At 37.8% G+C, this 26,469-nt stretch overlaps 1 pseudogene; it reads left to right on the top strand.

Annotated features, from left to right (window-relative positions):
* The first annotated feature begins 7,495 nt into the window (after window positions 1-7,495).
* The window catches only part of LOC114890298, a 53,554-nt pseudogene continuing 34,580 nt past the window's right edge, over window positions 7,496-26,469 (top strand).

The raw sequence follows: 26,469 nt of genomic DNA on the forward strand, positions 1-26,469 counted from the left end.
ATTAAACTGAGTAAGAGAGTACTAAGAGTTATTCCAGTGGGGCAAACAGATGTCAAGCATTTCCTCCATATTGCCATTTTGTAATGGTAGCCCACTCTCTTCCTGATGACCAAGATAAAGTACTCATACCAGTGTTGTTTTTCTTTTCCTTATCTATTAGTCTCTTGTCATAGGAGCCCAAATGACTTAGAAGTAACCACAGCATAAAGTTCTATGGGACTCTTGTGTATCTCTGATGGAGGTGTTCCTCCTCTAAGAAGAGGACATCCAGAAAACAGATGTTAAAGCACAAATTCTCCAAGTAACTCAATGGGAGTGAAGGTAAGTGGGCCATTCTTACCTCCTCTTCTTTGATCTGGGACCCATATATTTTACTTAATGGGGGCCTAGCACTATAAAATGGGTCACTGATTTAGAGTGTAAACCACATCCTGGAGGACAACATATCACTCTTGTGGGTTATCACCCTCCAGTTGATGCCTCATCTGCATTACTCTATTATGCTGGCAGATTCTGGGTGGGAAGGTATGTGATGAGTCATATGCTCACTTTCATACCTCCTTTGGTGTAAAGTAGTTTCCTCTTTCTGAAATGATATTATACAGTATTCTAAGTGGTAGATCAAAAAGTCTATATGCTTTTAGATAGTGGTACTGGCCAAGATAGTAGTAAAGGTAGGTCTGTAACTTAAATATGTATCTACCTCAGTCAAAATGAATTTCTGTCCTTTTCTGATGAAAGGGGTCCAATATACTCATCTTGAATCCAGATAACTAATTGATCTCCTTGAGGGATGGGGCAGAAGCTCTGCATTTGTCTCCATTGATGGCAGATTGATATTAAACAACAGCTAGAGCAAGATCAGATTTGGGTTATTGAAGACCATATTGGTGGGTCTGTGTGTGCATTGCCCAAGTTTCCTCCATTTGTTAGCTCATTGTGCTCCGCTACAGTGTCATTTAGGCCTCTCCCATGGTTAGATTTTTCTCTGGTGAGTATTAACTTGTAATGAAAAGATCCTTACATTCATGTCCACTCCCAAGAAGACTTTTTGATGTATCATCTTGTCCAGGAGTGGGGCTGGGGGATAGATTTAGAGATTTCCACTTTACCTTCCCCATTTCAACAACTCTGGTCCTACAGGCCAAGAAGCCAACATAGGGTTCTTCCAACAACCAAATACGTCCATTCCAATTATGTGTTCAAGGACCAGAGAAATAACTTCTGGGATGTCTGGAGACTCACTGGACACAATGTCAGCTGCACCTGAGCCAGAATTCCACTTATTATCAGGTCCTCACATGCACTCACTTTAACAGCAGGACCATAATAATGATCCAGACCCTCAAGTGTTAATATCAACTTGAACTCTGCTCCATAGCCCTCAAAATGTCAGAGCATTCACATGTTCACAGTGTACAGTTATTTGATTAAATAACCATAAATCCTTTGGGAGATTAGAGGAATCATAACTCTATACGCATGCCATGATGTTCAAAATCATTCCTCATGGGGACTCAGTCTCTCCATTAATCGATGGATTCATTAATAGGGTTTGAGAACTGGCTCAGATCTGGAAACTAGACAAGGGATTAGAATACTTTATTGGAGTGGCTATTTGTACTCTTATTGGCTGACCATCTATCTTTCCCATAGGAATACTGTATCCTTTGAATCATTTCCATAGTTCTTGGGCTGCACACTGACAGTGACACTCATTACCATAATGACTTCAAACTTGCTGTTATCTTGCCTCTCTTATTTTAGGATCTTATTATCCCCATTACTATCAGTGAGCCCAGTTCTTAGTGTCTCCTATCATCTACTTTGGACTGGAGAAGATAGCCATCACTGAGCTTTTCAAACATGCTAGGTCCTCTCTCATCAGTGCATTGCTAATCACTTTGATAAACAGAGTCATGGGGGCTCTCTTTCATAACATAATCAGCTATTGTGTTTTCTGACTTCACTTAGTAAATCCACTCTAGCATGCCTACTTCTCTAAGCACTCTTTCACCTTCTGCCTTAGTATTTCTGTCATTTCTACTTCACTTAGGTGTAGGCTATTATTCTTTTCTAACTTCCATTAGCCATTTTAACATTGTATCATTGCCATGTCTCAGGGTCTTGTATCACTTAGCTTTGTAAACTTTCTGCCCCTCTTTGATCCAACATGTTTAGGATACGTTTAACTATGTGTACCCGAGATATTCTTATGAATATTTTAAGAGGAGAGGTGAGGCATTCAAGGCATAGAAAAAGCGTTTATAAAAGATAATTATCTGTTAAGAATTAATGCATACTTATTGGAATTCTGTGTTAACTTGATGTTTCCCATTTACCTACATCCTTATCCTTATTGAATGTGGATACACTAAACATGGAACTTGACCTCATTTTTTTCAAGACATCACCACTTCAAATGCACATTACTTTGGGCATACATATGTACACACACATTTACACATATGTATATACTCACCCATCCTCCCTCGTGCTGGACCAAGGAATTTAAACAACAGGCTTAAACTTGGTCAAAGGATGAGAAGAGAAGTTCCAATCTTTTAATGTTTAAGTGACCCCAGTTATGCATGAACGAGAAGACTGAATTCAACTTGCCAAGTAGGTCAGCAGACAGTACTATGAAAGATCAGGACAGTCTGGACATGGATTATCTTTTCCAACACTGGTTCATTACCTTCCATTTTAGTTCATGAACATTATCCATTATATCAAGCCTGGGTTATCTAAGATGAAATAGCCCCATGCTGCCAGAAATAAGGTGGGTGGAAGATGACAGATAAATTGCTAATTCAATATTGGAATTCTTTGGGACCTTTTTTACCAAGGTCAAGTTAGAGCATCATGAAGTCATGTGGTCACAAAAGAAAAACAATCATTATTGTAGAGATGAGAAATATTGACAATTCCAAAACAGTTTTTAAATATGAAATAAGAAAATTTATTGTGACTAGGTGTTTAAAAAGAAAATACTAAGAGAAATACCACTAATTGATAATATCTTCTGCGAAACTCTAAGCTTATATTTTTATGATTATCAGAGTTTGGGGGTTTCACATTACTGTTAATGCCATGGAAAAAATACTGAATTTTAATGAAATCTAAGTATTTAGGTGTGTCTTTTTCTTTTACAACTTGGCATTTTATTTACCATATTTAATCATGTAGGGTATAGTCTTCTCCCTATGTCTTTCCTCATCTCTACATTTTGAGGAAAAATATGTCTCCTCAGCATAAATCTACCTACAAAAATAGTTTTCTTTTCATGGTTTGGTTGGAAGAATTAGTCCTTATAGAGGTTTGATAAGGACACTTGAAAATAGAACATAGATTTCATTAAATGAAGAAAAAGGAAGAGTGCTTTTGAAACCTCTTAATTAATTTCATTTAAATGGCCCCATTAAAGGAAAAAAAATCATGAACCATGTGAGGAGACTGGCATAACTAAGATTGCTCCTATCAGCAGGACCATATATTAAGTCAACCCATTTGAAATTTCCATTTCTATAGGACAAATATGGTCTAATATTGGCAATTTCATACAATTTAATCTACCTGAATAGGTATCAATAATGTATTTTAATGGAAAAATATCTGTGAAAGTGCTTAGCAAATTGAACTGGTAAACAAAGTATATAAACAAAGAGCTAGAAATGGCTACTTTACATGTAATTGAAATTAATATTTTTTTTTCTGAGAATGCTTGCCTTGATTGTAAAATAATGCTTTTTAATTTCAAAATTGACCACTGGGCTTCCCTGGTGGCGCAGTGGTTGAGAGTCCGCCTGCCGATGCAGGGAACATGGGTTTGTGCCCCAGTCCGGGAAGATCCCACATGCCGCGGAGTGGCTGGGCCCGTGAGCCATGGCTGCTGAGCCCGCGCGTCCGGAGCCTGTGCTCCGCAACGAGAGAGGCCACAACAGTGAGAGGCCCGTGTACCACAAAAAAAAAAAAAAAATTGACCAACCATTAAATACACTTTGGAGTTTAGTCCAAATGTAAGACCAGTAATAATCATTACAAAATGCCAACCTACCAACAATGTCCTTGTTACTTAAAAACTCTTATCTTGGATTTTATTGGATGGAAAAGCTTTCCTCTCCATACAGAAGTGAATATCTTCACTTGGAGACCTTCGATAGACTCTGTAAAATTCTAAGTGTGTTAGATGGTGAAGTTATAGTTACTTACAGTCCTGAGTAATAAAGCAAAGGCTCTAATTCAGATAGTCTTCCGATTTTTGTGAGCCATTGCTGCCATTTTTGGAACAATAGAGGAATAGAAATATTTGCTGCTTATTTTGAAACGACTCCATTGATAAAGCTGTCCTTTACATGTATTTTTAACTAGGTCAATACACACCAGCCTTCAGCAATCTATTTTTTTTTTTTTTTTTTTTTTTGCGGTACGCGGGCCTCTTACTGTTGTGGCCTCTCCCGTTGCGGAGCACAGGCTCCGGACGCGCAGGCTCAGTGGCCGTGGCTCACGGGCCTAACCGCTCCGTGGCATGTGGGATCTTCCCGGACCGGGGCACGAACCCGTGTCCCCTGCATCGGCAGGCGGACTCTCAATCACTGCACCACCAGGGAAGCCCCAGCCATCTATTTTTATTCTAATAGGTGCAATCAAATGTAACAGTAAAGTAAGGAGGTACTTCCAAGGCCAATAACTAAGTGACTTAGTGGCTAAAATTCAGTCTCTGGAATTACTAATGTCCTTCTGTGCTGCAGCAAATTATAAAATTATAAGAGTAATTGTTAAAGAATGATTGTCTTGCAAATGATTGTTTTTTCGATCAGTGTGCTAATATATAACGAAGAACTATATGCCAAATATATCTCTAGATCCAGATAACAAAGTAGTACCTCATATTCCCCTAGTGTTTAGGGAAGTGATGAAAACATTTAACAGGTATTCAGAGAAGGTTTATTAAAAGAACAAAATAATAAATGCATTAATTGGTGCATTAATTAATTAATGGATATAGTGATCACATAGTACATCATATGTATGCAACACCTTACCATTTATTAAGCACTTTCAAATATATACAATGTAATTTGATGCTCACAGGATGTATGATGTACTGGAATGCACATATACTTTGGAATGAGAGGATAAAGGTTTGAGTTCTGTTCCTGTAATTTTTTCTGTTTAGATAACTTTGAACAAGTAAACACTCTGAATCTGATCTTTCCACACTGGTAAATAGGATTGATAAAATCTCTATCATAAGTGTTGCTGCAAGAATTAAGTGAGAGACTGCATATAAAAAAGTGATAAATAAAAACAATTCAAGTGTTATAACATCTAATTAGAGATGAACAAGCTTCAACTCTGGAAATTAACTTACTTGGTCAAAGTCAAACCAGTTTCCCAGATGTGGTTTACAACAGTACCGTTATTTATCATTTTTATCATGCTTATGAACCCCTTATAAGACCACATATAGTGTTTGTATAAATCCTTTAAGAACACATACAGCATTCTTATACAGTTAAGTCCATTACCCCTTATTGAGCATATTTTATTATAAACATTATATTTTAACATTTCATTCAAGGCCTCAAGTTCCCCTCTTTTAATAATCCTTAATGAATGGCTTGTATTCATGAATGGAACAAGGATCAGATACCCAGACTTTCCTTCACTGACTAGGGAATGCATCATTGGCACAGGCAAGTATGAACGGTCAGATTCAGGAATTAGTTCCCAATAAAACTTGCTTTCCAAGCCCTATCATTAATTTATAGACCAATCCTTTTCCATCTGAGCCAATATATGTCTGTTGCTTCTCAATTTAATTTTTTAACTTTGTGCCAGTCTTTCTAACGGGTTCTCACGATCATTCTGATATTTGCTAGTACTCATTCTATGTAAAATTCTCTGTTAAATTCAGTGATGAATACCAGGGGAGTTAGAATTAAACTTTGGCTTCTGCATATTTGAAGAGAATAGGTAGCAGTTATTCTTTAGTAGTTCAATAAATAGCAAGAAGTACCTCTGATCTTTGAGAAGATTAAATTCTAAATGCAGATAAACGTCTTCGTCTTTTCAGCTAGCTTTATTTGAAAACAATTGGATGATACCCTCATTGATAAATGTATTAATAACTCCACGTGGCAGTTTCAGTTTTTACACTTTCTTATCTTTTCCTTCAGATTACAACCAGATGCAGAACTTCCTTCCAAGAAACTCCTTTTCTTATTCCTCTCAAATTAAGCTAGATTCTCTTGATTTTCTCTCCCAGAGAACCCTGAACATTTTCTTTATGGCACTTCCTACAGTTTGAGTTTTTGAGGGCAGGTAAGTTTCCAATATTATTCATCTTTTCTTTGCCCAATATTATTCATCTTCATTTGGGATATAGCATCACTCTACAACCCTGTTAAATGATTGCATGGACCATCCAGTGTTTTCCTCAATGGTCCCCCTTTCTATTAACATTCCTTGCATCATTCTGCTAAGAAGGGCTTCAATGAAGATCTGGTATTTTAGTCCAGAAAATAAATACCTCACCTTGTGCTCATCAGAGCTAGGTACAGAAGAGGAAAATTGATTTAATAGACCAACTTTTTTTTTTTTTTTTTTGCGGTACACGGGCCTCTCACTGCTGTGACCTCTCCCATTGCGGAGCACAGGCTCCGGACGCACAGGCTCAGCAGCCATGGCTCACGGGCCCAGCTGCTCTGCGGCATGTGGGATCCTCCCGGACCGGGGCACGAACCCGTGTCCCCTGCATCGGCAGGCTTTCTCTCAACCACTGCACCACCAGGGAAGCCGTAGACCAACTTTTCACAAAAATCCTGAGGGAAAAGTTAAAACCTTTGAAACTAAACAAAATATACTTTTCTTTGCATATTTCTTATACCATATAGCAGTCCTCTTAGTCTGATTGCATCCCAAATCTGACCTATAACTAAATCTACTCAAACATACGGCATGCTGCTTTCTCTTTTGGTGTTGCTGACAGAAACTTCAAAGATTTTAGAGACTTGTCTTGTAAGTCCCATGTGTGACTCTTTTTGTGAGGATAAAGTCTGATGGAGACAGTTGGGAATCACATACCAAAACAAGGTACTAGAATAGGAATAGTCAGGGGTTCTAGGGTAGAAGTCACCCTGGTTTTCATTGTAGGGAAGATAAATATGTAAGTCTGGTGGCCTAGAGGGTTACTCTCTCCTCAAAGTGATTCTGTATTCTTACTCTTTTTTTTCTTGGCTTCTTTGGATCTCTTTGGAATGTGCTTTTCATTTCAGCATGGATGCACTCAGCAGTTTGTGGCCCACTGGGCTGTTTTGCTTCACCGTCAAGTCGTGCTTGCCAGCTTTTGTTGAGAAATAACAGGAGGTCATACACGGTGTCAAGAAAATGTTGGCATAGTTAGAGAAACAGGTATTGTATTAGTTGCAATGAATTCAGACCTACTGATGGTAGGATTAATGAAATTGTGTCTGGCACTCTCCACGGCTCGATGGAGCTTACAATGAGCTATAGCTTGGACCCCAGAGAGGCTCAGCAAGACCCCTGGCCTCTGGCCTGCTTGATCAAGCCAGATTGGCCCAAGGTATTGGGAAACAAGTGAAAGCCTCCTAAAACACTTACCTAGAAAGGGAGGAGCAGATAGAGGTGAGAAGAGAGAGAGAAGGGAAGGGAAGGGAAAGAAAGGAGAGAGAAAGAAAGGAGGGAAGAAAAGAAGGAAAGGGGAGCATAGAGACAGAATTACATAAAATATCAATCTTTAGCAACTCCAAATTGAATTAAGATAAACATTAGTAGGAACAACCCTTTATTAATTGCTTTGTTATAGATAAATCACTGGTCCTAAACCTTTACATGCATTAATGAATGTAATCTCACAGCTACATCATGATGTTGGCCCTGCTTATATAACCCTTTTACAGATAACAGAGTGAGGCACAGGGAGACTAAGTAAATTGCCCAAGAGTTCACAGCTAGGAAAATGTGGACTTAGGATTTGAACTCAGAAAATCTGACTGCAGAGTCTGTGTTCTTAAGCACTAGGTACAACTGCTTCTTTCCAGAGGCTGTCACCCACACTCAACTGGTAACCCACAAATGTGGCTTGGTGGGCAGGGTGAGTGAATTGGGAAGGAATCCTAGAACTATGGAATGACAGATGTAGTAGACCTCAGAAGGTAGATATTTTTAGAGGAATATTGGAGTGAAGGAACTTATATATCCCATGCTTTGATATGGGTAATTGATTTTTTCTCCTAAATTTTATGTCATGCCAGGGAGCCTATCCTCCTGTTCAATACAAACTGTCTGCCCTTTAGTCCTTCCCTTTTCTTACAGACTGTGGAGATTATACTGCTTTTAGATATCATTTACTTAAATTTCTGAATGTATGGATGAGGAGGGTCAAAGAGGGGAAAGACACTGTTGTGCAGAAAGGCAGTGGGGATTAGAGAATCCAGGGCTCCTGAATCCTAGGTGAGTGTTCTTTGTATACCACACACGGAAAGACCACGAAGAAAAGGAGACACCAACATGGAAGGAGGCTCCAAGAGAGATGGCCAGAAACTCTTTCCCTTTCAGAGAGCCAAAGATAATAGTAATACAACTCGGTATGTTGCTTTATTTTGTGTTTAATTCAGCAGTACACAATAGCCATCCCTACCCCATTTTCCTCCTTCTTTTAGTGTTTCCAGAACTTCAGGAGAATCCATGAAACATTGACATCTGCAAATATCTATCCATGTTACACTTAAGGTTACATGTATAACTTCTGTATGGCTACTTCACTTCCCTCTCTGCCAGGACTCCTAAACTGACACCAGCTGCTTTACAAATCTTCAAAGCTGCTTCTGAAGAAGATCGTTTAGAAGAGAAAATGGGTAAAGACAAACCCTTGAACACATTTCTACTATTATGCTAGAGTTCCTGACCTTTAACGGGGCCAGTAGGATCCAGACACAGACTAACTGAATGCCATTAATTAAAGATTCAATTTCTTTTCCCCCAAACACCATGGTAAAAACAGCTGAAAAGATCATTCCATTTCTGAATCACAACTTGGACAACATTGCTTTCGAAGACAAAATTTTTTAAATATTAAATGATTTTGTTCTTTATTATGCACAAGTGTCGCTAATGTGTGGATATAGAATGAATGAAAAATATGATGTTGAAATATTCTTATAAGATTAGATAAAGTAATAGATAGAGAGTTCTGTATGAGTTGAGTATACATGATGTATACAATATAAAATTACTAGCACTGTTTCCATAGTGTAGAGGTTATCAGGTTTGTTTCACAATATAAAATTACTTTCAGACTGAGGGACTGGCAGACCGCCCTTAAAAGTTTAAAAAGTGGTTTTCATCTTTTCTCCAAATAACCAAGCTCAAATTCTCAAAATAACACCAGTAGATTAAAACTTATTAGGTGAGGTATGAGAGACCATCTATTTATAAAAGGCAGTTTGAGGTATTATAAAATAATTAACAGTATATTTGAATAAAAGTTTGTGTGAAAATGAAATTAGTAAAATCTAGTAATTACCTTAATTTGATTTTTCTAGTCTCTAATGAATAATTCAACACTTACTCAGTAGTTTGTGCTGTTTCTTTATCACATATTACACTTGTATTTGCATTATTGTCCTTTCAGGTTTATACACTCTGTTCTATTAGATTCAGCATCTTTTATCAACATTAAAATTACTTATATTATTTACTTTTATAGTCATAAAATATAATATTTACTAAAGCAGATCCACCTTTATAACAATTTGTTTTCTAAATATTATTACTTATTTTGCTTACTTGTCCTTCTCTGACATATTTCACTTAGCATAATACCCTCTAGATCCATCCACGTTTGTCAGAAAGAACGATTTCATTCTTTTATATGGCTGAGTAACATTTCATTGTATATATATGTGTGTGTGTGTGTGTGTGTGTGTGTAAAGTATATACACATATGCCACATCTTCTTTATCCATACATTTATCACTGGACATTCAAGTTGCTTCCATATCTTGGCTACTGTAAATAATGATGAAAATAACATTAGAGCACATATATCCTTTGAATTAGTGGGTTTTTAAAAAATTAATTAATTTATTTATTTTTGACTGCATTGAGTCTTCATTGCTGCGTGCAAGCTTTCTCCAGTTGCGGCAAGTGGGGGCTACTCTTCATTGAGGTGCACAGGCTTTTCATTGTGGTGGCTTCTCTTGTTGCAGAGCATGGGCTCCAGGCACGTGGGCTTCAGTAGTTGTGGCTCACGGGCTCTAGAGCACAGGCTCAGTAGTTGTGGCCCACGGGCCTAGCTGCTCCGCAGCATGTGGCCTCTTCCCATACCAGGGCTCGAACCCGTGTCCCCTGCACTGGTGGGCGGGTTCTCAACCACTGCGCCACAAGGAAAGTCCCTGAATTAGTGTTTTTGTTTTCTTCAGATAAATATCTTTTTGATAGTTTGTTGTTAGTGTATAGAAATGCAACAGATTTCTGTATACTAATTTTATATCCTGCAATTTTACTGAATTCATTTATTAGTTATAAAAGGATTTTGTAGCACCTTTAGGATTTTCTATAGATACTATAATGCATCTGCAAATAATGATGGTTTTACTTTTTCCTTTCCAATTTGGATTCCTTTTATTTCTTTTTCTTTTCTGAATGCTATGGCTAGGATTTCAAATAATATATTGAATAAAAGTGGCGAGAGTGGGCATCCTTTTCTTGCTCCTGATCTTAGAGGAAATGCTTTCAGCTCTTCACCTTTGATTATGTTGGCTGAAGCTTTGTCATATATGGCCTTTATTATGTTGAGGTACATTCCCTCTATACCCTCTTTGTTGAGAGTTTTTGTCATATCTGGATGATTAATTTTGTCACTAGCCTTTTCTGCACCTGTTGAGTGATCATATGATGTTCTATTCTTCTGTTTGTCAAGGTAGTGTATCACATTGATTTATTTGTGGATAGTGAAGCATCCTTGCATCCCTGGGATAAATTCCACTTGATTGGTGTATGATCCTCTTAATGTATTTTTATTTTCTTAATTTCAGATACCACATTAATAATCTCTAGGTTTTCCATTTATTTCTTTTCTACTACTTTCAAGTCTCTGAAATTTCCCATTTCTTTACTCACCCTACAGATCTTTTCTTGTAGATTCTTTAATATATTTATTATGGTTATTTCAAAGTCCTTGTCTAATAGTTTCAGCATATGGATTGTCTTTAGCTTGCTTTCAATTTACTGAATATTCTTTTGTCATGGGTCATATACTCCTGTTTTCTCATACATTTTGCAATTTTTATGATGATATTGTGTGAAGAAAGGCTGATGTAGAATATACATTATCTATCTATCTATGTAATATTAAGATATGTATATATATATATATGCCTCTCCAAGAAGTAATGCACTTTCCCCTTTTAGGTACTAAGCCTGAGGGACTGATTAGTTCATTGCTTCAAGCAGAAACTGAAGTGATTATGAAAGTGTTGTGACTTTAATCTCTCTAGCAGGGCTTGGAATTAAATCTCCAGGAATTGAAGAAGTTCTCCTTTTCTTTTCAGCCTAGCTCCAACTACTTGGGCCACAAAAAGGATACATTTTGATGTTATTAGGAGTTTCATTAGCTGCAACCTTAGTTAGACTGATTTCAACTTTGTCTTTAATTGCTTTGAAAACTTGCTCAAAACTGAATAAATAATGCAAGATGGTAAAGTCTCAAAAAAGAAAGAGTCTTCTATACCTTGAGACTATGAAACTATAATACTGCCAGACCTTCAGGCTGCAATACCTTGATGAGCCTTTGGAGACTGCAAGACTGCAGCACTATAAAAACGCAGGAGTTGAAATCCCTTTACATCACTGAAACAGTATCAAATCTCCAGATAAACAAAAGCAACAAAAAACCTTTCCTTAAATTCACTGAAAAGCAATGGACCTAAGTATTTCAAAACTATAAGAGTAAGTTCAAGAATGATGATCGCAAGAGACAAAGGATGCTTCTCTACCTGGAGTAGGTTGGAGGCAGAGGGTTGAGAAGAAGCTAACCTGCCAGAGAAGGACAGTTTCTCAGATGAAGAGAAGCCAAACTTTGGGTTAACCTGTCTTCTGGTATGCCAGAATTTCTTCTGGAAAACACCCCAAAGCAAAGACAACCCTCTCTGCTAAGTGTTTCTCTTATACAGGAAATCTGCTAAGTAAGCAGAGGCTAGAGGTAGCCCTGGGTAGCAGAAAGGATCTCTCAGTCTTTCAGGCTTGCAGTTTCAAAAGAGAAAGAGAAAGACAAATACCGTATGCTAACATATATATATGGAATTTAAGAAAAAAAAATGTCATGAAGAACCTAGGGGTAAGATAGGGATAAAGACACAGACCTACTAGAGAATGGACTTGAGGATATGGGGAGGGGGAAGGGTGATCTGTGACAAAGCAAGAGAGAGGCATGGACATATATACACTACCAAATGTAAAATAGATAGCTAGTGGGAAGCAGCCACATAGCACAGGGAGATCAGCTCGGTGCTTTGTGACCGCCTGGAGGGGTGGGATAGGGAGGGTGGGAGGGAGGGAGACGCAAGAGGGAAGAGATATGGGAACATATGTATATGTGTAACTGATTCACTTTGTTATAAAGCAGAAACTAACACACCATTGTAAAGAAATTATACCCCAATAAAGATGTTAAAAATAATAATTAAAAAAAAGCTTGCAGTCTTGAAGACTTGCAATTTCAGAGCCCTGTGATCTCGTGGATTCTTTTTCACAGTATCCAGTCTATCCACACACACACATACACACACAATGTGTCTATTTGTTAGGTTTAAAATTTAATATATCTCTTAATACAATGTTAATAATTGTATTTCTTTATATTTTATCCACATGCCATCTGTTGTATGTCATTCTACACATTCTCCCTTGTGATATAATCCATTCCCATGTTTTTTATTACTGAACACTGATCTTTAACCCAGATCCCTTTCCTAAGCTTCAGACTTACTTGCTTTACTTGTTCTCCCCACTTGAATTACACATTTACTTCATATATTAAAAATGCAAGCTTAATTCCTCACCTACTCTCTCCTAATTCCACCTGAAACCTGCCCTTTCTCTTCCTTATCACAGAGAATCAGCCAGATTCCCAGGTCTAAATCCTGTATAATATCATAATTGATTCTTTTTTCTCCCTTATCCTTATATCCAAATAATTACAGAGAACTATCACGGCTATCCTGTAAAGAGTTTGGTGCCATCTACTTCTCTTTAATCCTTCTAGCACTAATAATTCTCAACAGAGCATTGAGGGACTCTTTAATGGAAGCTAATTATTTGGTGTGCCTCTAGACAGGCTTTCTTTATACATGTGTTCAATCATCATTTTGAAAAAGAAGAGGAGAGTAGAGAAATATGACCACTGGTGCAAGTGCTCTGCCTTTCTTTTATTTTCCTGAACTATTATCTCTGACTCCAAACTTGCATATATGTCAGCAAAACAAAACCTTAGTAAATATTGATAATAAGACTTACCATTTAAAATGGAATGTTGCTTTCCATCTGTGGAAAGTTTGAGTTTGTTGTTTAAGGATCTCTAGCTTTATCCTAAGCAGATTTTCAAAGTATTCCTTCCCAAAACATATTGCATTCTCCCAGGGAGGAGCTTTGATAATTATAAATCTCTCCATTTTCTTACATTTTCAGCAGTTTCATCACTTTGATGACTTTTTTTTACCCTTCTGGGTTGGCATCCCCCCAGAAAACTTTCTTGCTGGCCCATCTCTCTATCCAGGTCAGCCAGAGCATTTCACACTTGGAGTTTCGCAACAACTCCCTAACTGGCCTCTCTGCTTCCAGTATTGCACTATGCTCTTTTCTACCACACATACAACGAACAAGTGAGTTTCCACACTTCAGCCAGAACGATCTTTGAAAAATACAAATCGAATCATATCACTCTCATACATGAATTATTATAGTAATTTTCTTTTTCTCTTAAGCAAAATCTCAATACCTATCAGGAATTACATTTACCACCTTACTTTTTGACATTCCCCATCACACTATATTTCCCAGGTAAAACAAATTTCTTTAAGTTACTCATGTATCCAGTGATGTGTTTTATGTCCTCTGGTCTTTTTCAAATGTTGTCCTCTTTTCCTGGAATATTCTTAATAGATAACAATCCCTTACTCGTCATTTGGATACAAAATTAGACTTCATTTCTTTTGGAAAGCCTCTCCTAACTCCCAATATCAACGTGAAAGGAAGGAACTTTCCTCTGTCCCTTCACAACATCCTATTCTCCCACAATCATACACCTACCACACTATAGTTTAACTGCCTCTTATTTTCTCTCCTAGATCATATGCTCTGAGACCAAGAGCCTAACAGGTACTCAGTAAATATATTTTGAAAAGGGTGACTAAATATGTGTACAGAAAACTATCACTAAGACATAGTGTGATTCACTAATCAATTATTCAATGTTAAATAAATATTTATTGAGCAAAAGTCTAATGTTAGGAATGTTGAGATAAAATCAATAGAATCCTTTGAGTTCCCACTCCTGTCAAAGATACTTTTAAGAAAACATGAGGTATATCTAGTTCTTAAATAATAGAAATACAGGTTCTAGAAGAGAGCTTTTAAGCATGAGGAATAGACCCTAGGGATGGGGAGGAATGAAGGCCAAAGAAGTTTTCATATTGGAAAACAACGGGGCAATTATTTAACACTTGTAGAGTTAGGCTGATGTCATCAGGATACAAACGTTCCTCTATATTAGTGAAAATCTCTCCATTGGGGTGAATAAAATTTCTATTTGATTTGACTCACCAGCACTATTCTAAGAGTTAAAAGCTAAATAAGAGTTGTTTCAAATACCTTTATAAAAGGTTAACTCACATTTTTATACCCCCGTTTCTAAACCACACAAATGTGCCTTTTTTCTGTATCAACTATTCAACATTTTCCCCTCAGATAATACTTGTCTCATTCACCCTAAACCCCCGCGCTGCGATACTTTTCCCAGGCAAGGTGTTTGCTAATGCATAGCGCCATCTGCTGGCAAAAGTTTGAAACCAACTTGGTACTCGCAAAAATATTGAAGCTTGTTTCCTGTGGAAAGACTTGTTTAGCCCTGGCCACGGTTAGATGTTTGCTAACATAATGGTATTAAGGAACTGTAGCAATAATCACTGCGATAAGCCATTCCCTCTATTAGATATGAACCTTGGATTATAAAGAGGTAAAGGGATAATATTCTTGCTTTTGTATGTGCACGTAATAAACTACAAAATACGGATTTATAGTATGTGGTCAATTAATACTGTAGGCTGATAGCACTCTGACATAAGACTTCATATTTGAGACTATGAAGAAAAATCACTCATCTGGAGTCAGGAAATCTGGATTTTAGCTATGTGAATCTAAGTGCCTTCAGTTTTATGTCTCAGTTTCCTCAGTTTTGTGTCTCAATCTCTCTCACTTGCCTTGGAGTGCTATTCTGGGAACAAAGTATGATAATGAATGTGAAAATATCAGTGAAATGTGAAACACATAAAAGTGACAGTCGTAGTCATGGTTAACTAATGAAATTGGATTACACCTTTCAGGACACAATTAAATCTGAGCTCTGATACCATTTCAAGCAGGGATTATAACTGTGATGTTTTGTTGGGCTGAGAAAAATGGAGTATACAGCTTATTCATAAAGCCACTTGTGTTCCTGAGAAAAACAGAAAATCCATCCCTCCAAGGATAATATTCTCATTCCCACGAAAGCCACAGTCAACAAGGGCTGAGCGGTGACTCAGAGAAGGAATCTATCCTAGCTGGAAAGAGATGGCTTCACCACAGGGTGGTCAAAAACTCTACGTGAGGGTCCACACACACGGTCAGTGCAGTTTTATCCTCTGCCCTCACTCAAAGTCCGTATAGAAAGGAAACACAGAACAGATGAGTGGCAGTTCCTCATCCCATTCCCCAAACCACAGTTGCACCGTTTGCTCTGATGTCCATATTCTCACTTAAGATTAATTGTTAATGTACCTTTTACCTTTTTGAAAATAAAGGTTTGGGGGAGTTGTGTTTATGACTCTAGTGAACAGTGAGTCCAACTTTTTTTTTTTTAACAGTTGAGAAAACTGGTAACCAGAGTAGAAGCAGCAGAAATTTCCTCCTGATATCACAATGATGCTAGATAGGGATCCAGATATATTGAACCCCCAGCAAGTGTTGGTTTGGTTTGCTTCATTTTGATGGGACCAATTGTTGTCCTGGCTTTGTGGCTCTCTTGATCTACATATACTCCAAAGAATGATTCTGATTACTGAACACCAACATCATAAAACTGATAGCATCCGATGGCCAAATAGCTCCTCCCTGGCTTAAAAACATAGATCACAAACATAGATCAGAAGTTCCATCAGTGATGAAACAGAGAGGGTGGGTACTTGGACGTCCAAGAGCGAGAGACAGCGGAGAAAGTTGGGCCCAGCTGCAAGTAATTAAGAAGGGCCAATAAGGCTGAAAACAAGTCCAGAGACAGGCAAATGTCAGCCACTCACATAGGTGTCTGTTGTCATGGAGGTCAGGGAGGAGACAACCCAGGTGATGACTAGGCATGTGGGCAGGCAGTAGCCAGGGGTCTGGGCCCAGGTAAGCAATGGAACTCTCTTCTATATTAGGCCAAAGCCATGATCCAGGGGTTAAAACTAGCCACCCCTCCTCAGTGAAGGAGTGAAGATCTGAGCTGCTTATCAACAGTGAAGAGTATTCTCCTCTTACTTTCTCCAGACTACACCAGAGAGTCTGTGGGACCTTTCAATTTTGTTCTGAACCAAGAGAAGCTCTTATAGCTTCTGACTCTAGACAGTGAACACAACAGTGGCTGCTGACTCTGACCTTACATTTGAACACTTTGGAGGCACAGGTTGGAATTTCATTGAGTTTTGGAGACTATTCAAGCTCCAGAGGGAAACTAGACTCCTGAGAGTGTAGGTGTGGAGAAGACTGTAGGGTCCCGACCAGCAGCTTTCCTCTCTCAGGCCTCCATCTGACCCCTTAGAAGAGTACATGGGACAAACACTCATTTCGTTAGCTGGCTCTAACTTGAGGAAACGCAGGGTGTTGTACTTGGAGTATGATCTCATGTGCCTCTGGACTGCTTCTTTTTTTTTTTTTTTCTGCTCAATGACCATGAGCATATCTGTTTCTGGACCCAAAATCTATAGGAGATAAGCAGAAAGCCAAGAAACAAGCTGGCAACTTATGTATAGATTTAGGTTTGAGCATCCTGAAACCCAGAGTTGAAAATTCTGGAAGAGGAACCTCCTTCCTGCAGGTCTCCTTAAATGTTATCCAATACCAAAGAGAAATTCAACAGGGGTGTCTGAACTTTACTCAAGGGAAACAAACAAGGCATAGCCATTGCTAGATACATAAGTCTATGTGTCACTAGAAAGCATGAGCCTAAGCAGGACTAAACAGAGGGAGTCCTGGTCCTTCCTGACCTAGACACAACTTGAGACAGTTACTTCTAAAGGTCCATAGAGCAACGCTTAGTCTGCACTGTTAGTTATTAACACTGGCAGCACGCTCTGGACCCATCAAAGCACAGTGGATTTCTACTGTCGTTTAAACTGCAACCTTGGGCCCTGTGTCAGACAGCATGCCAAGGAGGATGGAGGCACGTTAACAAATAAAAAGGAGGCCTGAAACATACCACCGAATTCCTCTGCTTCAACTATTCATTTTGGAGTCGCTAATGTTTAATATTTAATGGGTGCAGATATAATTGATCATTTTAAGTCTTTGTTTATTTGCACACATTTCAAAAACAGCCAACTCAGCTGCCTGCCTGTTGACCCTGTGGGGTAAATGTTCCTGTTCAGTGACCTGGGAGCAGTCTAGACTTATTCACAGCAGAAACCTTCCTCGTCAGATTATTCAGTGGCTTCTTAGGAAAATATTAAAGTTTGAGCCCTATCTGGAATCACTCACTGTTACTAGGATAACGTTGAGCCTGAAGTCACATAGGCATCTCAGGAAGAATTCTAGGAGTGATTTTTAGAGCCATCTCTGAACATTGTTGCTTTCAGATTCTATTATATTCAACACACATTTACAAGAACCTATTATCGAGATGGGCTATGAGGATTCAACCACAAAACTGATGTGTGAAGTGCCTAGCAGCATGCTCAGAACATAGGGGCTAATATGTGTGTTAAAATACATACCACTAAGGTAATAAATATTTAAGCAGATATCTTAGAAAATTCAGATAACATCAAACATAATAAAATCACCAGTCAGCTCCTGCCACAAAAATAATCCCTGTTACCACTTTCCAATCATTTTCCTATCATTAAAATAATGATAGCTATGTAAATTATATTTTCTAACTATGTTGGGGATACTAAGATAGGTATCCCTGAGAAATTTTGTGTAAAGAGTACTGAATTAAAAGTGGGAGATTAAGGTTTTAGCCTAACTCTGCAGTGAACTAGCTTTCTGACCTTGAGAGATTCTCTCCATCTCCGTAGTTTCCATTTTCACCTCTATAAATGTGAAAGTAGAACTAGAAAATCACTAATGGCCCTCTCCACTATAAATGAACATTAGAAATAAAGTTCTATTGTCCTCTTTTCTCTTTTTTCAACACCTTCACCCTAGTATGCAGAGACATGGAAAGGATTAAGTCAGTTACTGTGGTTGAAACTATTAAGAAGCAAAATTAATTCTCACGTACATTTACAATTTTGATAAATGATCACTTATGTATAGATATAAACACTCACGCGTGCACACACGTGTACAGACACAGACTACACACGTATTCCTGGTAGCACTAATTACCAAGAGGTCATATGTAAGACCTGTCACAGTTTCAGCAATCAGGGAAGCTAAATCCACTTGGTCTCTTAACTTGTCAGTAAAAAATTGATGCGTTGTGCCTGCTCAAGCTCTGAGCTGAGGTCAAAGCACCCTTGAGGAGACAAGAAAAAAGAATAAGTGATTTACAGATAAGGCCAATAGCCTTGGCACCAAGAGCTTTTGTTTTCTCAGCTCTAGGCCCCGGGAGAGAAGTGTATCTCAGCGGGCACAAAGTGTTCCCCAAACAATGTTAGACACACGCCAAACTGGAGACCAGCCAGGCTTCAGCTACAACGCTGAATTCCCGCTTGCCGCCCATGGGCGCACACAAAAGGCGAGCACAGGTTACCACAGCCTCCCAGGTAAGGACCAAAGCTGCTATTTTTCATCATTAAGCGAATAGGCCATTCTTCTTCCTTCTGTACTCTAATCAGTGGCAGTGAAACTGGACTGGAAAAGAAAGTGGGACAGAGAACAACTCCAAATTATGGACTTAGGTAAGAGTGAACTCCCTTCCCTCAACTGCTTCTCTGTCAGGAAACAATGCCTAATTTGCTACTTATTCTCTGAGTTATCTGTTTTTCTAAAAAGCTATATAAATATTAATATAGTAATTGTTTTCTGAATATGAAAGTAATGCTTATCATTGTAGATTTAGAAAATCAGAAGAGTCCAAGAAAGAAACTAAGAAGCTCTCATAATCTATTACCCAGATATGGCTACAGTGACCGTTTTCGTGTGTATTATTCTGACCATTTTCATCTATGTGTGGCGTATGTATATATAGCTTTACACCCAAGTGAGTAGGTGTGAAGAATCACTGTTTTCCATAATTAGTAACACACTACACATAATGTTTTGTATTTTCTTCATTCAACAACACATCATGGACATTTTTTCAGGCACTGAGTAATTGTAAAATTGTGAAAATAGTATATTTCAGGGCCATTATAAGTACTAAACAAATAAATGCAAAAGCCCCTACAATGGCACCTGACAGGTAGCAATCACTGATATAATGCTAATTCCATTAGACTCTAATAAACATGAAATTATTTTTCTGTTTAAAATACTCAAAACTATACAGCAAAGCCATATCTGCAAAGAGAAGGAGAGTGTAAAAGGGTTTTGCTGAAGATCACAGGACTAAAAATCAGTGGCCTTTGAGTCATGTGATATTTCCTCCCGTCCCTTCCTAAAGAGTGAGGCTGGTTACATATGAGCAGAGTCCACTGGCACAGAAATCATTCGATACTCACACAGCCCATTCTATTGCCGGGCATCTTTAGTCATTAGAAAATGCAACCTAATGTCAAGATCAAATTGCGTCTTTATATCAACCCGGTGATCCTAGTTCAAGGTGTTCAACAATACAAAAAATTTTTATTTATATTTTTGCTCAAGACAACTGTGCAGACAATGCAGGACAGTAATGTTCAGAACTGAATGTGTACTCCCCTGTGTTCTAATAGAGAGCACTCTTTTATCTTAGGCTCTGGGTACTTTGCTTCTATTTATGCATTCTGATAGCTGCAAGTTATTTTTAATTTTTTTAACATCTTTATTGGAGTATAATTGCTTTACAATGGTGTGTTAGTTTCTGCTTTATAACAAAGTGAATCAGTTATACATATACATATGTTCCCATATCTCTTCCCTCTTGCGTCTCCCTCCCTCCCACCCTCCCTATCCCACCCCTCTAGGTGGTCACAAAGCACTGAGCTGATATCCCTGTGCTATGAGGCTGCTTCCCACTAGCTATCTATTTTACATTTGGTAGTGTATATATGTCCATGCTACTCTCTCACTTCGTCCCAGGTTACCCTTCCCCCTCCCCGTGCCCTCAAGTCCATTCTCTAGTAGGTCTGTGTCTTTATTCCTGTCTTACCCCTAGGTTCTTCATGATCTTTTTTTTTCCCTTAAATTCCATATATATGTGTTAGCATACGGTATTTGTTTTTCTCTTTCTGACTTACTTCACTCTGTATGACAGACTCTAGGCCCATCCACCTCACTACAAATAACTCAATTTCATTTCTTTTTATGGCTGAGTAATATTCCATCGTATATATATGCCACATCTTCTTTATCCATTCATCCGATTATGGGCACTTAGGTTGCTCCCATCTCCTGGCTATTGTAAATACAGCTGCAATGAACATTTTGGTACATGACTCTTTTTTTTTTTTTCATTTATTTTTTGCGGTACGCAGGCCTCTCACTGCTGTGGCCTCTCCCGTTGCGGAGCACAGGCTCTGGACACGCAGGCTCAGCGGCCATGGCTCACGGGCCCAGCCACTCCGCGGCATGTGGGATCCTCCCGGACAGGGGCACGAGCCCGTGTCCCCTGCATCGGCAGGCAGACTCTCAACCACTGCAACACCAGGGAAGCCCGGTACATGACTCTTTTTGAATTATGGTTTTCTCAGGGTATATGCCCAGTAGTGGGATTGCTGTGTCGTATGGTAGTTCTATTTGTAGTTTTTTAAGGAACCTCCATACTGTTCTCCATAGTGACTGTATCAATTTACATTCCCACCAGCAGTGCAAGAGTGTTCCCTTTTCTCCACACACTCTCCAGGGTTTATTGTTTCTAGAGTTTTTGATGATGGCCATTCTGACCAGTGTGAGATGATATCTCATTGTAGGTTTATTTTTTTGTTGTTTTTTTTTTTTTGTGTGGTACGTGGGCCTCTCAGTGCTGTGGCCTCTCCCGTTGCGGAGCACAGGCTCCAGACGCACAGGCTCAGTGGCCATGGCTCACGGGCCTAGCCGCTCCGCGGCATGTGGGATCCTCCCGGACCAGGGCACAAACCCATGTCCCCTGCATCGGCAGGCAGTCTCTCAACCACTGCGCCACCAGGGAAGCCCCTCATTGTAGTTTTGATTTGCATTTCTCTAATGATTAATGATTTTGAGCATTCTTTCATGTGTTTGTTGGCAATCTGTATATCTTCTTTGGAGAAATGTCTATTTAAGTCTTCTGCCCACTTTTGGATTGGGTTGTTTGTTTTTTTTGTTATTGAGCTGCATGAGCTGCTTGTAAATTTTGGAGAATAATCCTTTGTCAGTTGCTTCATTTGCAAATATTTTCTCCCATTCTGAGGGTTGTCTTTTGGTCTTGTTTATGGTTTCCTTTGCTGTGCAAAAGCTTTGTAGTTTCATTAGGTCCCATTTGTTTATTTTTGTTTTTTTCTCCATTTCTCTAGGAGGCGGGTCAAAAAGGATCTTGCTGTGATTTATGTCACAGAGTGTTCTGCCTATGTTTTCCTCTAAGAGTTTGATAGTTTCTGGCCTTACATTTAGGTCTTTTATCCATTTTGAGTTTATTTTTGTGTATGGTGTTTGGGAGCATTCTAATTTCATTCTTTTACATGTAGCTGTCCGGTTTTCCCAGCACCACTTATTGCAGAGGCTGTCTTTTCTTCATTGTATATTCTTGCCTCCTTTATCAAAGATAAGGTGATCATCTGTGCATGGGTTTATCACTGGGCTTTCTATTCTGTTCCATTGATCTATATTTCTGTTCTTGTGCCATCCATACCATACTGTCTTGATTACTGTAGCTTTGTAGTATAGTCTGAAGTCAGGGAGCCTGATTCCTCCAGCTATGTTTTTTGTTCTCAAGATTGCTTTGGCTATTCGGGGTTTTTTGTGTTTCCATACAAATTGTGAAATTGTTTGTTCTAGTTCTGTGAAAAATGCCAGTGGTAGTTTCACAGGGATTGCATTGAATATGTAGATTGCTTTGGGTAGTAGAGTCATTTTCACAATGTTGATTCTTCCAATCCAAGAACATGGTATATCTCTCCATCTGTTTGTATCATCTTTAATTTCTTTCATCAGTGTCTTATAGTTTTCTGCATACAGGTCTTTTTTCTCCTTAGGTAGGTTTATTCCTAGATATTTTATTCTTTTTGTTGCAATGGTAAATGGGAGTGTTTTCTTAATTTCACTTTCAGATTTTTCATCATTAGTGTATAGTAATGCCAGAGATTTCTGTGCATTAAATTTGTATCCTGCTACTTTACCAAATTCATTGATTAGCTCTAGTAGTTTTCTGGTAGCATCTTAGCTGCAAGTTATTGAATCAAATTAAAACTTATTGTTAACTAAGAGGTCAAAGTTTTCTAAATATGACATTAACCTTGTGAATAATATTGTGCATAGTATATGTAACATGATTAGCTCTATGGTACCAGAGGAAGAAAGAACATCTTTTGAGAGCCCATGATTAAAACAAGGTAGGCACTACATAGATGTGTGAGCCTCTGAGTCACATGAAAGATGTTCTCACATGATCAACCCTGACCCATGGCTAAGAGGATAAGCTGCCACTACTTAACAGCAAAAAGCTCTGGAAAGATTTAAGTCAAATGGGAAATTATGGATGCTACTTTACAGTCTTTCATTCTATTATTCAACAATAGTTACTGCCTATATGTCCTAAGCACAGTAATTGGAGCTTCTATATATGCAATACTGTTTAATTATTCATTTCATTTAATTCTCACAGCAATCAGGAATTTTGAAGATAAGGTAAGATGAGAAAGTTGCTATCCAGTTATTTAAGCTTTAAATAATTTTCCCGTGACTACATAGCTAAAAAGTGGCAGTACTGAGTTTTCAAAGTTCAAAGTTAATTGTACTATACCATAGCCAAAAAAAATGTGCAAATTTAAAACTAATGTTCTGACACACACACACGCACACAAACACCACTTTAAGATGTACTCAAAACATCGTAAAGACAAAAGCATACTTTCTCCTCAGCTGGACCATTCTCTTGATTTTTTAATTGAACTTCTTGCCTGCAGTAACTCCTTCTTTTAATATATCCTATCCTTTTAAAGCATAGATCTGATCATAATGATTTCCTGCTTGAACAATAACAAAACAAACTTGCTGGATTTTTTTTTTTTTTTTTTTTTTTTGCCCTTAGGAAAAACTCCAGATTCTACTGATTAGAGCTCAACTCTACAGCTCTTCAGTCTGGCCCCTCCCAGCACTGTACTGTCAACCATGGGCAGTCTCCGGTCCTCACTACACCTTTTCATTTCCTCTGTAATCCCTCCAAATAGAGCCAGTCGACATTCCTCAAATGGGATATTTGTCTCCATATTTTTGCTCATGCCATTCTTTTAGGGCTGTTGCCACCTTTTTTAATCCTTCATATTTGTCTCATACACTATTTGCTTGGCTATGTCTTTTCCATTATCTATTTTAAAAGAATTATTTCCCCCTCTCTGCTCTTACATCACTTTAATTTTGCTTTTATCATAACATGAATTTCATTCTGCCTTGGAAGCTCTTCAAGGTCAGAGAGTACTTGAAAGTGAGATACTATTCTAGACACCAAAAGTTTAGAGAAAAACAAGAACTGATCCCTGCTCTTTAGGAACTAACAGTCTGGTGTGAGAAAGACTTGATCTTTACCCTCCCTTCAGTGAGAAAAACTTTTCTTATCTGCTTATTTGTTCCACTTGTGTGATACTCTACAATTTTACCATAATGTGTCTGAATGCTTATCTATTTTTATTTATCTTTCATTAAAACTTGCAGGGGCCCTGTCTCAGATTGAAGACTCATCATGTCATTCTTCAATTCTGAAAATTCTCACTCATCTCTTCAAAGATTCTTTCCCTCAAAATTCTTTCTAATCTCACTGTTTAGAAATCCTATTAAATATCAGTTGTGCCCTCTCATTCTGTCATCCATATATCTTAGCTTGTTTTCTACAATATTTTCTATTTCCTTAACATCTGTCCTGTACATGGAGTGATTTCCACAGATATAATTTCAAATTCCCTATCTATTGGAAGCAGCATATAATTGGACTTACTTTTATATGCAGTGTTAATAATCTTTATGTATTAAAGCAGACAATGAGCCATTTGCATATAATGGAATTAATGATATACTTTTATTTAAAAATACTATTTTACCAGTTGCCACTTTCTCTGTATTTACTTTCCTCTATTTTTTGCCCTCTCTGAAATGAGGAAATATTTTAAAATATTTTTCTCTCTTTTTGATTGGAAGTTACATATTGTACTCTTCCTGTTTTAAGTTTTCTCTTAGAGGGTACAGCATACATTATTAACAAAATCTAACATTAACAGGTGCTTTTAACTTCTTTCTGCCTATAACAAGAACCTTAAGAACCCTTTATTCTCATTTCCCCAAAACACATTATATACCATCATTTTAATTCTCCATATATTTAAATCTAACCAATCATGACATTTACAGTTTTAAACAGTCACTATTTTGTTTACTGATTTAAATAGCTAAACACTTTTTAGAATTACCTTAAATGGGTTCAATTTCAGTGCTTCCATCTTAAATACTTCCAAGTCCATGTCTTTTTCTTCCCACTATGGGTACTAGAAAATGACTACCCATTTCCTGGGTTTATATTTAGAACTAAACACCTCATGGGTCACTACTATGTAAGCTCATATTTACCAAACTGGCTTTGAGGGTTTTTTCCCTTCAGTTCATGATTCTGGGGATTTTATGTTTTATTACTAAGCTCAACTTTATGTCAAAAGGATTTGTAAGGTAGATGTGTGTAGAAGGAGAGGACGTGCCACATCAGCATATTTGCCATGTGACTCCAACTTCTGTTTATAATTATTTATAAGACTTCTTTGAACTAATATTTCTTCAAGCAAAAAAATATGAAAAAGCACATGTTTGGTACACTCTTCTAATAAAGTAAATGTAAAACAATGTCACTACTGGCTATTGTCATCCTGTGTGCATGGAAATTAAGTAGAAGTGAATTCAAGAAGACTGATGCTATTTTCCATCCAAATGAATACTAAATGAAATGTGATTATCATTTCATAATGCTACTGTATTTTTTTGAGAAAGAAACATTCTATAAAATGCTCAGAACTAAAAACAAACAAAACAACTACAACAACAACAACTCAACATAGAGACATCAGGGTGAAATCTCAAAAGTACACAATACAAAATATTATAAACAAACCAGGAAAAAGAAAACAAAAATTTCTCTTCATTAGTGATGATTTCAGGTAGATCTAAATAAGTTCATTTGCTATTGACTGCTATGGCCTTGGGTTACGTATCTTGGTGCTTAAGCTTACATGGAGTGATGCAGAAAAACACGTACATTTCACATGGATTGGGTGAGCCCAAGACTCTCAAACTGAGTACTTGAAAAAATAAATGAAAACAGGAATACAAGGAAAATGTGTATGTGCCATACTCCCTGCTTATCTGGGAAAAAAAATCCATGCTAAACTAAATTTTAGGGGCTCTTTATATGTTCTCACGTATTTAAAGGGCTGATTTGTGAAGGAGCAACCCAGAACATTCTCTATAACAAAGTCAGCAAACTGGTGGCTAATGAATCATATGCTTTATTTGGCTTCTGTTTTTCTTTTAAACTGTATTATTTGATCTTATTGAAAATGTAGAAGATCCACGTAAAATAAAGATTTATGACTTTTCTTTCAAAATTAGAAAATCTAACAACATTGGGCCAGCACTCCTCCATGGCAACTGTTCCCTAAGTTGAGTGGATTCCAACCCTTTAAGAAAAGACAT

The sequence above is a fragment of the Monodon monoceros genome, unplaced genomic scaffold (genome assembly GCF_005190385.1).
Source record: "Monodon monoceros isolate NGI ecotype Baffin Bay Population unplaced genomic scaffold, NGI_Narwhal_1 Super_Scaffold_11, whole genome shotgun sequence".
In the NCBI taxonomy this organism is placed as follows: Eukaryota; Metazoa; Chordata; class Mammalia; order Artiodactyla; family Monodontidae; genus Monodon; species Monodon monoceros.